General features: G+C 42.4%; 1 long non-coding RNA gene across 1 annotated transcript in view; it reads left to right on the forward strand.

Moving 5' to 3' along the window:
* Positions 1 to 12,940: 12,940 nt before the first annotated feature.
* The window catches only part of LOC131886525 (uncharacterized), an 11,609-nt gene continuing 7,819 nt past the window's right edge, over positions 12,941 to 16,730 (forward strand). The window contains exon 1 of the long non-coding RNA XR_009373931.1: positions 12,941 to 13,534. This is a non-coding gene — a long non-coding RNA (uncharacterized LOC131886525). The remainder of the gene's footprint in view (positions 13,535 to 16,730) is intronic.

A 16,730-nucleotide genomic window follows, 5' to 3' on the forward strand; every position in this document is an offset into this window, starting at 1 on the left:
TTAGCCAGTTGGTCGATAAATGTCAAATTTTGGGCATGGCCACAAGTAAAATCAATTCATAGGGTCGATGCATTGTTTGATATAAAAAAGAGGCCACACCATCTCAATAGCTTGATTGGCAAAGACCAACGAAGGCAGCAGCAAAGCGCAAATTGATGCTTCCATCCACCAGCTTGGGTCCTTAAAGATTGAAAGGCGCCAAATGGACGTAATGCACATTGATTCTTCAAATCGATATCAATCCGACTTTCAAGTTTTTGATAATGGGGGACTGGCGGAGTGGCACCACCATCCATTTTTATAGCAAGGGCTCCATTATTTCGTCGTACAGGTCGATCTCTTGGGTTGCAAGCAGTAGGTGTTGTTGGGCACACCACTGACTTCCTTATGGACATTCTTGGCAAAAGTTTTTAATGGCCTACCCAGGTCCACAACCATACAGACAGACATGAAATGGGTGAGCTGCTACTGATATAACCACTTCCAACTCGCTCGCTACCGCCTTATGAGTTACTGGTTAAATCTATGTTTCCGAGCAAGTGCAACATTGAAAGTGCCAGAATCGAGCCCATGAAGTCAGGTCGAGCCGAGGCAAACCAAAGCAACAAAATCACTGTTACAAGGTGTTCTCGCAAATTCGCAACTTTTAGCCTAAACAAAAATCTTGCATTCAAGAGTTGAAAACAAGTACAATAATAGTTTGTAAATAACGTGCTATCGGAGATTAGGTCCTATTAAATGGAAAATACTAAACCAAGTAAATGGTAACCGGGTGACGAATATTCCCACTCTCCCCCAAGAAGTATGGTCCGTCTCATTTGACTCGAGGGGCTTGAGTCGACTCAGATGCACAAACAAAATAGGTCCAATTTGCGGTCGAATGCTCAAAATCCCGAAAAGTCAATGTGCTGGAGATCAGTTTGGACAATTACAGCATGAATCAATTAGTGATCAATGACTGCGCTTGCGGTGCATTCTCTGAGGAATGTTGACTATGGTTTCCGGGGCAAGAAACTGGGAAATGAGGGAATGGGAACTTAAAGCATGATTGACGGAGACCATAGACTTATGGTCGAGACGAATGTGGAGACTAAGTTTCCCGTTGGTTTGGCGTCCGTTTGATCTCTCGGTAATTGTATTTGATGAATTCCTTTGATTCCGGTTATGCGCTCTTTTTCTGGAAATTGTATTGATCGCGATACCCTCACCGGATCTAATCCATCCGCAATTGGACCCGATCAAAGAATCCAAGAGGTAGTTTCCTTGGGAAAGGAAACTTTTATTTAGTTTATCGATTATTTCACATATAAAACCGGTTACCGGCCCAAACCACTTTATACAGTATTGTTAGAACTTCTTTTCTTTCCTGGTCATGCATGCGACTTGTTCATTTTAAATCAAATCACCCATTACAACTAACGTTTTTAAACAAGATATTGCTTTGCCGGGATTTTGGTTACAGATCTTGCCCAAATCTGATTTACATAGAAGGTGCCAGCGGATGAACACCTACGCATTCTCTCTCAATTTTGGGAGTTGATGGCCAACTTACAATGGTTTGAGTATCATTAGCCAACCTGAATAACGAATGCTTAAAGGGTCTAAACCAGTTTTCAGTCGTGCCAAACCATGATCGTTTAATATTGCAATCAACATCCTCATCGGAACAGAAGTGACTTTTCTAGTAACAAGTTGGCAACAACTTTTCGAATTTCAATATTTTATTATACCCAACCACGGTGGTAATGTTAACTAATATTTCAAAACTAATATTTCAAACAAAAGTTCGACTAGAGTTGGAAAATATGTATTCGAACAATTTTATGTTACTAGCACATTATATTCAGAGCAACGGCCAAGGTTAAATATTATCTAGATCTGGCTACCATGGTTGATTTGTGTATATTTAAAACTAATATAATGGGTTAAATTTTTTGTATGACGGGAACACAGGCAATTTTACTTCCGGCTCAGGATACCTATCGAACTCCAATTAAAAGGTTTCCTCGTTTCATTTGTGTCCATTTTTACCAGAGGGCAATGGATACTGTCAACTAATGATTCACTGCAGGCTGTGCTTGCTGTCCCATGAAACCCTGCCGAGTGGAGTTCAAGCAATGTACTGTAACTACAACTTCAATGATCAATGGAATGCAATGGCGCACAAGATATGACGCACGTGTTCTTGAATGAATGAATGAAGTACTGACCAGAACTCATTATTAAGACGCCCAACGAACCATTTCATTTCGTCCACATGACTGCCAGAAAATCCTCGGTGGCTCAGACTTCAGCCTCTGGGTCTCAAGGTACGTTTGGAAGATTGTCGCTTGGCATTTTCGTCATACAAGGCACGTCTAATTCTGCAAACCAAGAAACTTGTCCAAAGATCTTTTCTTCGTGCCATCTTTTGAGCTATTTAACCATAGGCTATTGAGGCATCGATATTCGATGTCTTTGATGGTCAATTCTATTTCAATGTAACATCTCTATTCGTTTGCTTACGATAAGTCTGAAAAAGGCCCAGGAAGAGTTGGTCTTGAAGTGCACCTTTTTGCCAGAAGATTTGAAGCACAAGGAAGCACATAGATGCATCAAAAGAAATGAACATTTGCACTGACCATCATAATATCAAACATAAAGGTTTAACCTTTCCGCATTTCAGTTGAGTTCACCAGATTTTGCACTTTGCATGGTCGAATTTGAAACCTAATCTTTTCTGCTTGCTTAAAGTCCGACATTCGGAGCTATATGTCACTGTACCCTTTCCTTCAAGTGATGAATATTTCGGTTGGGCTTTCAGGATGGCATGAGCAGGAGATTTATCCAGTTGCAAGATTTTTGCATTGGTTCGGAGGGGAATTTTTCTTATAGAAAATATCTAAACCGGTGTCACTTTGGTTCTCAGTTTCGGGCTGTGGTTAGCGCCAACATGTCTCCTTAAGAGGAAGGCCAAAGGGGAGAATTGAACCGGGTACTTTTCCCATACTAAGTGGCTGTATTAGCCACTAGGCCAAGTCTCCTTCTTCTGATCGCTCCTGATAGAATATTTATCATTCTTTGCCTAAGAGGGCAGGTTCTCAACCTCTGTAATTTCATGGCAACTATAGTACTAAGTCTTGGCAACCTCTTGTATGTGTGTTGTAATAACCTTTTCATTTACGACATCATGGTACATTTAAACAAGTTAGCGCATCTGAAAATAGTAGGAGATCCATTTCTTTCGCAACACTTTATGTAAGGCATGGAACATACCAGAGCCAAACAACTGATCCGACAGGGTCTCCCAATCTGATCCAAACTTAAATTTCGTAACCCATTTCGAAGTGCGATTCAATTTTTTTTTAAATCAGGGTGAGTTTTATTGATCATATTGTTAACCGATAATTCTTGCCGAAGTCAACAAAATCAAATCAAATAATATATATAAATAAAAGTCAAGTAAAATGAATAATCTTCTCGTCTTGAACTGCTGGGATTCCAATCCCGGTAGCGGTTAGGAAGTCCGCCAAAAAAAAAAACAATTTAATGAAACATGATATGAAAAAACATGATATATCCAATCAAACGCTTAAAAAAATACTATTTTATTTTGAATTTGCCCATTTTCTTCCATTTCATAAAATTCATAACGATTTCATATTGTACTGAGATATAACTTTGGCTGGCAATGAATACCGATGGTTAGTTCTTCAATGTTTTCGGGGTATTGATGTAACACTTTAAATTAAAAAGTAACTGCTCTCCCAAACGGCACAACAAAACTGAAAAGATTAAGCAAAATACTTGAATGAAAATTTGATCCCACAATATTCATCTCATCCGAATCAAAAATTTTAACTCTCAATTTTTGTCCGGATATAATGCACAGCTGTACCATGTATGCAATCGCATTTTCGCAACAAATGAAGGCTCAGCTCGACAACCAATAAGGAAAAGTTGATCCCAAACTTTATTTGCCACCACTTAGCCGACGAGTTCCTCGATTTCTGACCTCGTTGTCACTCAACACCCAATTAAAACGAAGAAACAGATTTGCCTCCAGGCCAGAGCCAATCAGAGATGGAAAATGGCCCAAGCCAGCCTAAAACTCATGGGCTCCATCAGGTTGCAAGATGGTGCCTGGCTTGATTGGAATTTCAAGTTGCCAAGGCATAAACAAAATTTATCAGCTTCGCTATCTTTGTCTTTCAGGCAATAAAAAGGGTTTGATAAGTAACAACAACCATACTTTACGACTCAAGGAAGGAAATGCTCGCGCTATCAATAGTTGGTCCTTCTACCTAATCAAAGGATGAATTCAAAACTTATAAACGAGGAAGAGAAACGGAGATGCAGTGGTTTTAATGATGGTTTATTATCAAAATAGAAAAAAAACCGGAGGGAAATGAATTGCCTCAAGAGCCAAAATGTTTAGATTGGCAGTGCTTGAAGTCGATGATTGAGCGGATTGGATCTACCAGATGGCTGATCTAAGGAACAGTTCAACCATATAAGGAGTCTTTGTTACAGAGCTTCGAGAACTCTTATAACCCTTGCATGAACTCAAATGGTTACTGTACAATGAGACAAAAAGAGATATCAAGTGATTCCGCCAGATGCGAACGTAGTGTAACCTTTTCGTTGCAATTACATTATTATGCAATACAAAAGACCTCTCTCTCTGTCTCTCCTTGTTGCTCTTGCTAGTGTCATTTTTCGCTCGACTAGACACGTGATTGACAAGATCAACCCTTCCGACTTGACATCTGAATCGAAATTAGCAACGGTCTGAATGGATGGATGGAAACAAATAAAGATTACTACAGTGTGTGTGTGTGTGTGTGCAGTTGTTCCATAAAGCTTTCAAGATTTTGCAGACGCCATTTGCCCGGGCAAGGAACACACTTTGTGATATGAGGATAAGGACGACTAAACGTCTGTCTTTATCGAGCGTTGAGTTCCAACTCGGAACTCAAGAGTGTCTACAGTACAATTTTAATGAGAAGTGTGTTCCGCCGTTTTCTGAAGATTACCAACGAGCACCAAGTGGGGGCTTCAATCGGGTATTGAAGAATAGGAAATGAAATTATTAAACATCCGACTGTGGAGAGGAAGTTCATTTGTGGAGACAAACTATCATTGCGAGGCAACCAGGACACTCACTCCATCCACACACATCGAGTTGGTCGTTATCACCTTGAACAACACCTTAATGGATGGCTGCCAAGGGTTGCCAAGTGAGCACTATTGAATCTTGGGCTACGGCCAAATACTCGTGATTTGAGACAGGCTCTGTGGCTGGATATATATTCTGGGTCATGAAGAGCAACATCTCTGGTTGATTTGGGAACTGTGTGTTATGTGCTTGGGCCGTTCAGATTGAAACGGGATTTAATCATCAATCCAAGCTTTATTGTTCCCAATTTAAATTAGTAAAACCGACGCGGATGCTCAGTCTAGCAGCATTCGCTCATTCGGAATACAAGGAGGAACATGGATTCCCTTTTCCTTGTACAGCCATTGTTATCCTGTTGCTCATTTATTGTCACCTGAGATGTCACAAGGACTGGTAAGTAATGGTTTGAGTAGATTTACTATGTGGCCAAGAAAAACCCGGCGGAGCTTTTTGATTTTGGGGAACGATTTGTTGTCACCTCAATGGAGCTGGACACAAGACGAACAATCCTTGTTTTCGATAAGTGTAATACAATGGACGCTATGAAAACCTCAAAAGTTATTGTCTTCAATCCGAATTGGTAAACAAGCCTGGCCATTTGATCTCAGGAGGTCCCCAAAATTGCCTTTGGAAGCGGACTTCTTGGCTTGTAAGGACGGAAGTCAAGTTTCAAAAAGGTCAGTAATCTTTGAATTGGACTTTTCAGCGCCTTGAATTTCGCCCTCTGCCACATCTAGGTGCGGACAAATAATCATGAAAAGCACAGGGCAACGTGAAAGATTCTGGAATTTTGACTGACCTTTAGGTTATTCATGATAAACAAAACATTATGCTTATGCAATGTAATTGACAGTCTCAAAATAGACCAAGATTGACTCAAGTTTCAATACAACGGGAATCATTATTTCAACTCTTTCGAGGGTTTTAATTACACTAGATATACACTTTGTGCAAGGGCTTCTAGAAACATGCTTGATAACCATTTAAATTCCGTGATGGTAATTAATAATCAAAAACTTTTCATTTCCTTTAAGTTAAGTAAACCAGCTCTGTATGATTATTTCAAATATCAAGTTTTCTTTATCACAGTTTGTGTCAGCTACCGTCCGTGGCCAAGCTTTGAACTGTGTTTGTTGCACTGCTCCTTCACCTTGGCCTTACATCTGAAATATCACCGGTACTTCTCGACGGCGTTCTTGGGAGAGCTAATGCTCAAATGGGACTTTGCGCATGCTCTTTCCTCGACATCCGCCCAAACGATGAGAATTAATAAGACAATGTTCGATAAACTATCCAGAGAAAGTATCACGATGCTGACGCTGTTCAAGTCGATTGTCCAGTCACATCTTGAATATGCCTCGCCCACTTGGGCTCCAATTAGTTCAGCTAGTTTGCAAAAAGGTCGAGCAGGTCCAAAGATGCTTTACCAGGAACATCAAAGGTATGAGAGTGCTTTCGTATCGGGAAAGGCTTGAAAGGTTGGGACTGTACAATATTCAGAGAAGGTATGAAAGGTATCTAACTTTGTACGACTTCAAAAGCATTCATGAGCTTTGTCCCAACCCAGGATATAGGGCCAATTGTAGTGACCATAAAGGCTTAACCTGCGTTTTGAGAGCATCTTCAAGTCTTCGAGAATCCAGGCAGGCTAGTCAGAGAAATGAAGCCCAACTCTCTTCGCAATTCCTTGGCCTCCTTCATTGTCCAATTTGCTGTCTTCAAATACTCGTAGGGCGTATGTAAGCGTTGATCCAGTTGCAGAATTTAAGTCAGACTTGGACAAGTTTTTGACTAACTTTAAAATTCCCGATCAACCTTATATTCAAGTGTTAGCCAGATTTGCCAACTCTAATTCGTTGGTGGATCAAAATCAACCAAGATTAATATCTTTTTCCGTCTTGAACTGGTGGGGATCCCATTCCCAGTAGCGGTAAGGAAGTCAGTCCGCAAAAAAAGAGAATTAAAATCTGTGAATTAAGGAACATGAAAGTAATACATTTAAAAATGCCTCTTATTTCCGTCAAATCTCTATAAAAAGAGTGGTGGGTATTTTCGGTGAAACAATAGTTTCTTATGTATGGTTGAAACAAAAGGAAAGAGTATTTGAGGGATGAGCATACAACAATAATAAACTGTGACTATGTTAATATTTTTCAGTCAAACTGAAAGCAGGGATTCCTTCCAACGTTAGGCTTGTCTATAGGCCCAAACTCAAAGCGGAAGTGCCTCACTTGATTGCTAAATAAACCACGAATGAAAAACAATGACATTAAGTTTCATAAACTCAAGACATTTCTATCTGCTTGTTAATGCAGAGAGGGGTTCTGGACCAAGATGTCATATGAATCCCTATTAAGGAAGTGAGCGATCCAGAGTCACATCGATCACTAATTGAAAAGCGACCCCTCTTGTTGGGTTAGCAAAATAAAGCTAATTTTTAACTTATTTGCTCATCAGTTATCATGATGATCAACAAGTTTTTTTCCCATCATTACTACCGAATATATATATCGAAGATAAAATGAACGAAATGTTTTGGAAAATATGCAAATAGTTAGCGTACAATGTTATCATCAAGAGAATGTATCTTTAGTCCCCATGAGCTCGATTAATTATTGCTCAAACTTCCCCTTTAAACTGTTTATACTTTTATGATCCCTTTGACAAAGCTACTCTGATCATGTGTTTCGAAATGCAATTCAACTAGTTCACCAGCAATCTCTTTTAAAAAGAACCGCTCCTTGACTCACTCTTTGCCACTTATTATTATTCCTCTTCAATGGTGCGTTCATTAGTTGCGATAGTTGCTGTTTGCGTGGTGGAGATGCTCTATTTAACTAGTCATTCTTCCTGTTCAAGGCTCAGAGTTTGGGATTCGTGTCCGTGATCATCAAAAGGAATACCTACAACTAGATTGATTCTGTGGGCCCTGATGTCGAATGAAATCTGCAATTTAAAAGATATTTCCAAGCTCTCTGGCAAAGTCATATGCATGTCCTCACTTGGCCAGGCCTCAAACTGTTGAACTCGAATCTCGACTCAAACATGACTAAGCATTCATCTTGAACGATAACTGGCTGTTCTTCAACTAGCTCAAACTCCACCTACTTACGTGTGGCTACAGTATACTTATACTCGGTACATCCGTACACACAAAGTACATCATACATTGGCAACCAAAGCGGGTCTTTGATCTTCTTTAGAGGGGCAACACCGTCAAAATCACTTCATTAAAGACGTACCTTCAATTCCTTTTTACGGACAGCTAATGAAACTTCCAGAGTTCCCTTCATGTGTGAGGTCGACATGGTCTGGGGTTTTGGTTTGAGATTGGTAAAACGGTCGTCGGGCAAGGATGTTTGGGGGCAAGTGAGGCTCAAAGTTAGGGATACAATAACAAGAGATGGCGGCTCATTACATCGTTACAAATGACATGACAAATTGGAGACTCAAAGTTAATTTTGAAACGACAACGCTATCTCACCAAATATCGCACCGGGTTGCATCCTGTTTGATTCTGATTCCCCATTGTCAATTATAAAGGCAAACACACTCCCTACATACGTTGGGGCAGGTACAGTAAGTGAAAGACATGTGGTCCTAATGATGATTGACACAAAGTAAATAGAGAAGGAGGATGTTGCCCTCAAGCGAGCGGACGATTAGCAAGCTTTGGGGGGGAGGGGGAGAAAAAGTAGTCCAGATTTGGGTGTCCAAGAGGCACGACTGATGATAACGCAAATGAATGGCGAATGGTCCTTGGTCCCTTGGCCGAAAAAGTGGTCTCATGCATGCTAAGGGACCACCCGGTGTGATGACTGTAAACTTTGGCTTCGATTGTGCTACGTACACCCCACAGAATTGCCCTTGTTTTTACAATCCGACAAACTAAATTTCCCTGTTTCGCACCATGTAAATCTGGACATCATATGGACGGATGATTTTTTTCTGCCCAGAGATATGGTAGTATAGGACCGCTAACAACTCTCTTCATTTAGATCATTCCTGGATATGTGGTCAAATGGAAAACAATGACCTCAGAGTTGAGACCATGTTCTCGGGAGATTTGGATCTTTTCATGTTCAGGAAGGGATCTGTACATGACATAAGTTTAGTATATTGAGTTGGTTGGGAGCCTCTCCTCATCGTTGCTTGGAATGCTGATTAATTCCTAGCCCATGGGGGTGCCCCTGTTAGGACATACTTCCATCTTTTTTTCTTTGTTCGTACACCAAGTCGACGGCCACTTCTGTGTCTCTAAATCAGCGTTTCGAACTAAGTTCACATAGATCAACAATGTACTGATCTCTCTCTCTTTCTCTCTATTTTTCATTAGGATTGTGTAATTTGGACTGTGAAAAATCCTCGTGGACATTTCCCAAACCCTCCACTTTTGGTCCGATGGATGTTCTGAACTGATCTGACTCCGTTTGAATGATGTGTTGTCGAATGGAGCAACGAACAGATAACATTCAGTTTCTTACGAGGAACAGTAATGCAGGAAGACAATGATTAGAGTTTGATCTTGCCCTAAGCGTAATCTCAACTCCATTGTTCTTGACCAAAAGTACACACTACATAGTACACTCGTGCGGCCATGGAGGTCGAAAATCCATGGTGATGAGCCGTAACACTAAGAGTGTTCCTCAACGTTGGCATTCAGGATATTATTGTCAATGAACTGGCTGATATGGATTGTTGTTAATGGTCGCATGTTGGCCAAGGTCGACCCAAGAGACGAAACCACCCACATGACAAGAGTCCCGACCGCAGAACCAAATCTAGTGAGGGTGGTTCCTGGTTCATCGCATGCACTCTACGTGCTCCGGAATTTATATGTGATCTAGATTGGCTGAAGTCTTGTATGTACGTAGGGTTGAAATGTCACCTATTTCCTGTTTGACAAGTGCTCTGACATGATTAAATACTCAGACTATTGCCCTGTCCAAAAGTATTTGTACATCGCATGTCTCCCTGGTTTGAGACTTGAACTGGTTCATAATCTTGCTGCAAGAACTATCTAAAACCCTTTCACAGGTACAATGATCAGACTTGAGGACGAAAATGACGATTCAAAAATCTTTGTCGATGAATATGGCCGGAGAGAACAAATTCATTTAAGTTCAAGAGCGAAGAAGCTAATGGATTTAGCCAGAGGAAAAACTGAGGGTGTCGTTTTCCTGACCACTGTCAGTCATTTCAAATACCGTGAATGGTGACTTGCCCCATTTTTTGGTCAGTTAAAATGGAAACAGCTTCTGTTAAGAGAGGATGTTCATCAGACAAAAACTGTAGATCCAATTGTAAGAACTCCATTTTAAAAATTGGTTCAAGTCTAATGCAAGTAAATGAAAAGCCTGAATGTCGTTATCAGTCTATTAAGAATGCTCATGTCGAGGTGGGTTATTGAGATCCCTGATCAGCCAACCAGATTTAGTTCATGCCAAATGAGTCCTTGCCGAAAGTCGTTAGGGGAGGAAATCTTATGCAAATGGGAAGGCAATAAGATGGGAATCTAGGCCTCTTTTCAAGCAAGACGTACTTAGTCAGATTTGGCGACTCGGGTTTGGTCGTGTTCTACATACGGACGTACTCCTCTAGTGAGATTGGTCTAACTTTGGTTGCTTGCTGCCGGGAGTTGTTGCATCAATCCAACCAGGCAACCAACCAACCAAGCCATCAACCATTCCCGGCGTTGGCTTGAGGGCAGAATTCCTCGGCAACGCCGTACGATCGGATACTGCATCAGTGAATGATGGGATCGAGTGTTGCTCGCGTTTGCGATGGGAGGGGACGCCAACGACCACAACGTTGATGCGTATCCTGTTCGTTCTTGGAAACTGGCAACCACCACGAAAAGGAGCTCTATTAACCACCAGGTCGAAGTAATACTTCACCGCGAGATCTAGAGTAAAATGCTGCTTACAATAGTGCGGCAACGAGCTTGGTAGGTAAACGGACGCCAGTGTCCAGAAGTCAAGACTATTCATTGGGATGGAAATACGCTCGTAGGCAAATCTTGACCGGTTTGAATGCCTTTTGATGATGGGGTTAGCTGGCCTCTCTGTTCTGATATTGGTGTGAAGCAGGAGGTCGAAACGAAACGACAATGTCACCATAGACATTTAGCTGTCCAATGTCCACCGCACTTGAAGGTCATCTTTTCATTAAGAACCGGCTTCCTTTCTTGGAGTCTCCCTGCCTCCCTGCCTTCCTCCGTTATTGTGTTCCTCAACTCCTCCCATGAGCGGGAGCATGTTATTTTCAGAACGATTTAGGATGAGCCTGGAGACTGGGAAACTGCTTTTCCATTTATTCCTAGATGCCATTCCTTGAGGTATTGTACAAATTGGTACATTGCTTTCAACGCTCTTTCATACCCTGAGTAATGTTATCGTTTTACTAGACATATTCTCACAGCGAAATTACATAACGGTGCTCAAAAACATACGCTCCTTTGTAGACATTTCGTAAAAGTAGAACCATTTTGACGATTACTTTGGGTTTAGATCGGTGCAACCGATAACAACAACGACGATAACAACCAAATGTGACCCAAGCATAGCCTTAAGTGTAAAGTTAGAGAATGATCTTTTCAAGCCAACAATAAAAGTTTCCTTTTGTGTAAAGACGGATATCGATTCAAAGTCAAGTAATCGTTCCCAATGGGATTTGTTGTTCCCATGCAGAGAAGCCAAGGTCGTTTAGGTCCAGCCTCAATAGATCATAGTCCCAGGTATCTATAACACATTTCATCTAAAAAAGGGCCTACAAGTTGTACTGTACGTTTGGCACGATCCAGAGGCCCTTTTTTGGTGCGTCACAAACGCAACAAATGGTGGAGCTCTAAACAAATACGGCCAATGTACTCGAATGAACTTTTCTGTCTCTCTTCCTAAGTCTTCCATCATAGCTTTAATTAAATTTTGCCCAAAACCTGGTCTGAATTTGACGAGGCGTCCCCCATCTTAACTCCGACGTCTTTACCGTCATTGTTGAACTCGATCCTATTCTTCTGGTTCTTCCCGCGGTGGTACCTGATCTATTTCATGGAGCAACACTTTTTGCGTCCTCTTGCGTCATCTCATCTCCCTCGGTTCCGAGTCACACTTGCGGCCCACTAACTGAATAACCGTTCTTGAAGGAGAGAAACAAGTTCACCCAGCAGATCGACCAACAAGAGGTGGAGCAACTGCAACACCCTGAAGGAGACCGCGTCACAGACAGACAGAGAGAGAGAGGTACATCCACGCAGAAAGAAAGAAAGAAAGAAAGAAAGACAGACAGAGAGACACAGAGAGAGAGGATGCGTCAGAATGAACCGGCCGATTTTCAGGATCATTGGTCGATGATGGCAATGCAAGACGTTTGGCAAGCATCTCCGTCGATTGGCGCACTCGGACCCGAGCCGGGCCTCGACCATCGTCAACATACCCGTGGAGTGCATACCTCGGTTCTAAGGCACGACGTCGGAGAGACATTCACGACTGACGCTTGCTGCTAGTACTGTAAGCGTAAAAAAACACCTCTGCTCGGCCTACGGAGGGAATGACTGACACGGGACTTGACGCAAACGCAAACGCAAAGGCAGACACGGAAAAAATGGGACCTGCGAGAGTGATAGGTGTTATCATCGACCCACATTGACGCTCAGAATAATCCCAATGAAGCGAGCAACAACTTGAGGGATCCGGAATCTTCCCTGGCTAGCACGGTGAATATAAACTTGCTCCACTCGGTCCACAGCGAGAAGTCTTCCAAGTCAGAGTAGTTGGTGTTGCCGTCGCAGTCGTCAAGCATTGTCAGAGGCAGCCCGCGGTCGTCCGTGTGTGTGGGGGGGTACCACGTCGTCGGAATTCCTACTGTTTCGAAGTGTTGCCGCCTCCTTCTTGGCACGGTATTATTTTGGCCAATCTGCATTTGGCGAACTTCACGTGTCGTCGAACTGACTCCGATCGCCCGAGTAAAACCATCCATTCAGTCCTAGGTCAGACTTGACCCAAAGCAGACGGCATTTGGTGCAACTAAGATTGTTCAAGAAAGCACCCAAGCAAACGGATACTCAGCATCAAGTCGAGTGAGCAATTGTCGGAGAGACTGGAGTTAGCCGCTCACACTCCGTCCAGTCGTTGTTTTCAGTCGCGGAATCATCCGATCATCCGTCATCCAACCTTTTTGTGCGTCTTGAGGACCAGGCAGTCCTCAACGCGAACCCTTGGCACTAAAAAGGACCGACCTTAGTTGGGATACGTGTAGTCGCATGAACGACTGAACATTTGGTTTTCTTGGATTGTTTTTTCTCCCTTGATTGTGAACAGTGTGCATCCAAGTGCTTCTTGCACCCATGCAGTCGGGAAAATACCAGAGCAAAAAGTGGTGAGTTCTTGCTTCAGCTCCTTTTAAGCAATTGGATTGAATCGGCCCTTGGCCTACCAAATGTGTCTAGGATGTGTCTATATAAATGTACGTAGAGGGACAACGCCAAGACACCGATTGGGAATATAAATAAGGTGTTGACGACCTTCGAGCCTTAAGATAATATTTTCATATTGGAAAGGACCTCTGGCTTTATGGTTTCATTTTCGGCCCATTCGGGTTGACGTCCCATTTTCCAATTCGGATAAGCTCGTTTTGAGAGTTTCAAGTAGCTTGTGACATGTTCTAGCTCGGCGACTAATAATTCATTGGGCTCCTATTGGCTTGATGGTTGACAAGTGTCGAAGGACTTTCTTTATCAAGGCAACACCTCGCCCTCAAAACCCACACTTGCAAATAACTTGTGCGAGCTTCTCTTCTGCTCCCCCCCCCTGGAAAATAATGATAATTGTGCTAAGGATGTTCGATTCTTCAAGGTCTGAATCTTCACTTTTTCGGACCACGCGGACACCAAAACACACACGACGATGAAGAGGGCTAAAATTTTCAAATTACATTTGATCCCCTACCCGATATCCTATTCAGCGATTCATTCCATTAGAAATGCATTTTCTTTCTCAATTTGAACAAGTAACCTTCCAAATGGTTCCAAGATTCCACAAACACATACACTCACACACACACACATATTCGCATGCACAAGGGGATGTCAATCCAAGCAAGGGAAATGGATTCAGATCGAATAATGGTTGTGAGATTTGTTTCCGCTTGACATTATCAAGCACTCGAGAAACACCCTGATCCTAAGGCATTTTTTGAATTACTCCAACTCCTAGGTTAGGTGCGGACTTCTTGCCTACTGTGCGTCTATACTGTACGTATATGCCATACACGAACCCATCTCGTTTGGCTTGCTCCAATCCTCATAGCCCGTGACCAATGCTTTTGAGTTGGTTTATGAGTGTTATCGAATGAATGGCAAATTTGAACGTATGAGGACGAGTGCTACGTCTCACGTACTCAAATGGGGTTGGCTCATCCGAAATATTTGGTTATTATGTACTTCAACTACAATACCTCATCTTTCAAAACGACAAGTATGTACACATATGTACGTATACAGTGATAAATAGAAACGGGAATTTGTGGGCCCCAAAAAGAAGCTTCCAAGTCTAGTTCATTAGCGTAGAGCGGGTTTTCGAAATGCCCGGTCATTTCTTTGACCCACGAGGTCCCCAATGATTAAGCACATTTTGTTACCTGATTTGATACCGCACTCACGGAATCAGCCAAGGATGAATTCTTTCAAACAACTGAATATTATGAGAGTCTTGAACTATTCCTTGGATCGGATCGAGCAAGCGGAGTCCAGCTAGCTCAAGGAAATGGTTGATTCTATCGTCCATCCAATCTTTCTCACAGAGCGTTCAAGCAGTAAATAAACGCCCGGGGGAAACTCTAACACCGGGCTGAACTGGCCAGACTAGATCATTGTTGCCTTTTCTTGTTTTTGTGTGTGAGGCATCAAAAGGCATCAAGAATTATCATTTGGTTATTTGGCAAGTGCATAAGTGGCACAAAGGTCTAGCTGTTGTGAAGCCAACTTAGGAATAGATTTGGGCACTCTTGGTCAAAATGCGGTCCGGACGGATGGCTGTGGTTTAATAATGGTTGGCCGTCAGACAAATGGATGATGTGGCAGCAAGTTGTGCATTAATGGGCGTAATATCAGCACTCTCGGTGTCTAGGTAGTGAATTTTAGGGCAAGGGAAATGGACTCGATCTGCTAAAGGGCCCTGAAAGTATTCGACTAAAGCGTCTTACGTGTTCGGTGCTGCTCTCTTAAAGAGGGGGGGGGGACCTTTGAGATATCATCACTCCCTATTTATTAGCTCGATGGGCGAGGCATTCAATTAAAGCCAAATTAATTGAAGGGTCCGTGTTTATGACACTGATGTCCAATTATTGCTCTTGCTAGAAGGGTAGATCAATTTATGTTGTGTTGCATCCTGATCCTTGTGTCTGGGCTCTAAAAGGCGACTTTGAAAATTTTGGCAAACTGACGCGAATTAGATCAACCTACTTCCAACCTAGACACGGAAAAGATCACAATGGGCCGTTGGGGTCACACAATGCTTGATCTGACTTTGGACATGGAGCTGGCATTTAAATGTAAACTAGGTCCCGTACGGTCTTGTGACATGAAGAAGGCAGATCATCACTACCAACAATGTCTCGTTGTGAATGAAGCGAGCTTGGCCTTTCATTCTGCCCAAAAGAATCCCTCAAACAACACCTACCACAGTAGGAGGGAAGAATGATGGCGATGATGATGCATCATGATCATGATCGAGTTCATCTATACTTTGCAACACTTTTGAGACCTCCTTTCAAACCTGACATTTCCGCATTGAATCGCGCATTCAAAAGGCGTCGTGAATCTGGTGATCCATATAGCTTCGAGCCAGTTTTCACAAAATTATCATCGATCTTCTCAACGCTTGAATAACGGACCGACCCATCGTAACTATGTCCAACCGGTTCCTACCCGATCAATTGACCTCAAGGCTGCCTGCAAGTAAACCGTAATCATGGGATGAGGTCTGCGAGGTCCAGAATGTTAATTGACTGGACCCATTTTGGGTCGATTTCTTGGAAGACGGTCTTTATTCATGTGCGTGCGTCGGAATCTCCCCAAAATAGGCGACGGTTGGACGCTTCTTTTCAACCCGGACTTGAGGTCCACCAAAGGGAACGAACTGGCTTTTCAATACGGAAGCAAACGTTGACCGAGCTGATTTTTTAACGCATCTTTCCAGAAACCTGTTTTCTCAATGAAAATGACCGAGAACGTGAATAAATACATGCACATTGTCGAACGTTGTCGAATTCTCGTGGTGTTGCCATACGACGAGAACAACGCACAAATGCCAGAGCTCTGCCTATCATTCCTCTCCATCTGAGACGCGTCCGTTGGTTGCCTTTGAAAAGGGAATAATACATTTCAGCCATTCAAATGCCAAGTCTTGAGATCTTTTCTCTTGCTCTCGCTCTATTGGAAGTTTGAGGGATAATCAACACTTCGTCGACTTCTTGCTGTGTCCCAAATATGTCGCAAGATTTATTTCCACAACTAAAACAAGTCCTCAGATTTGTGCTTGTTAACATTCCAAAAGATGAGGTTTAAGTCATGGAA

This window comes from Tigriopus californicus, chromosome 1 (genome assembly GCF_007210705.1).
Source record: "Tigriopus californicus strain San Diego chromosome 1, Tcal_SD_v2.1, whole genome shotgun sequence".
NCBI lineage: Eukaryota > Metazoa > Arthropoda > Copepoda > Harpacticoida > Harpacticidae > Tigriopus > Tigriopus californicus.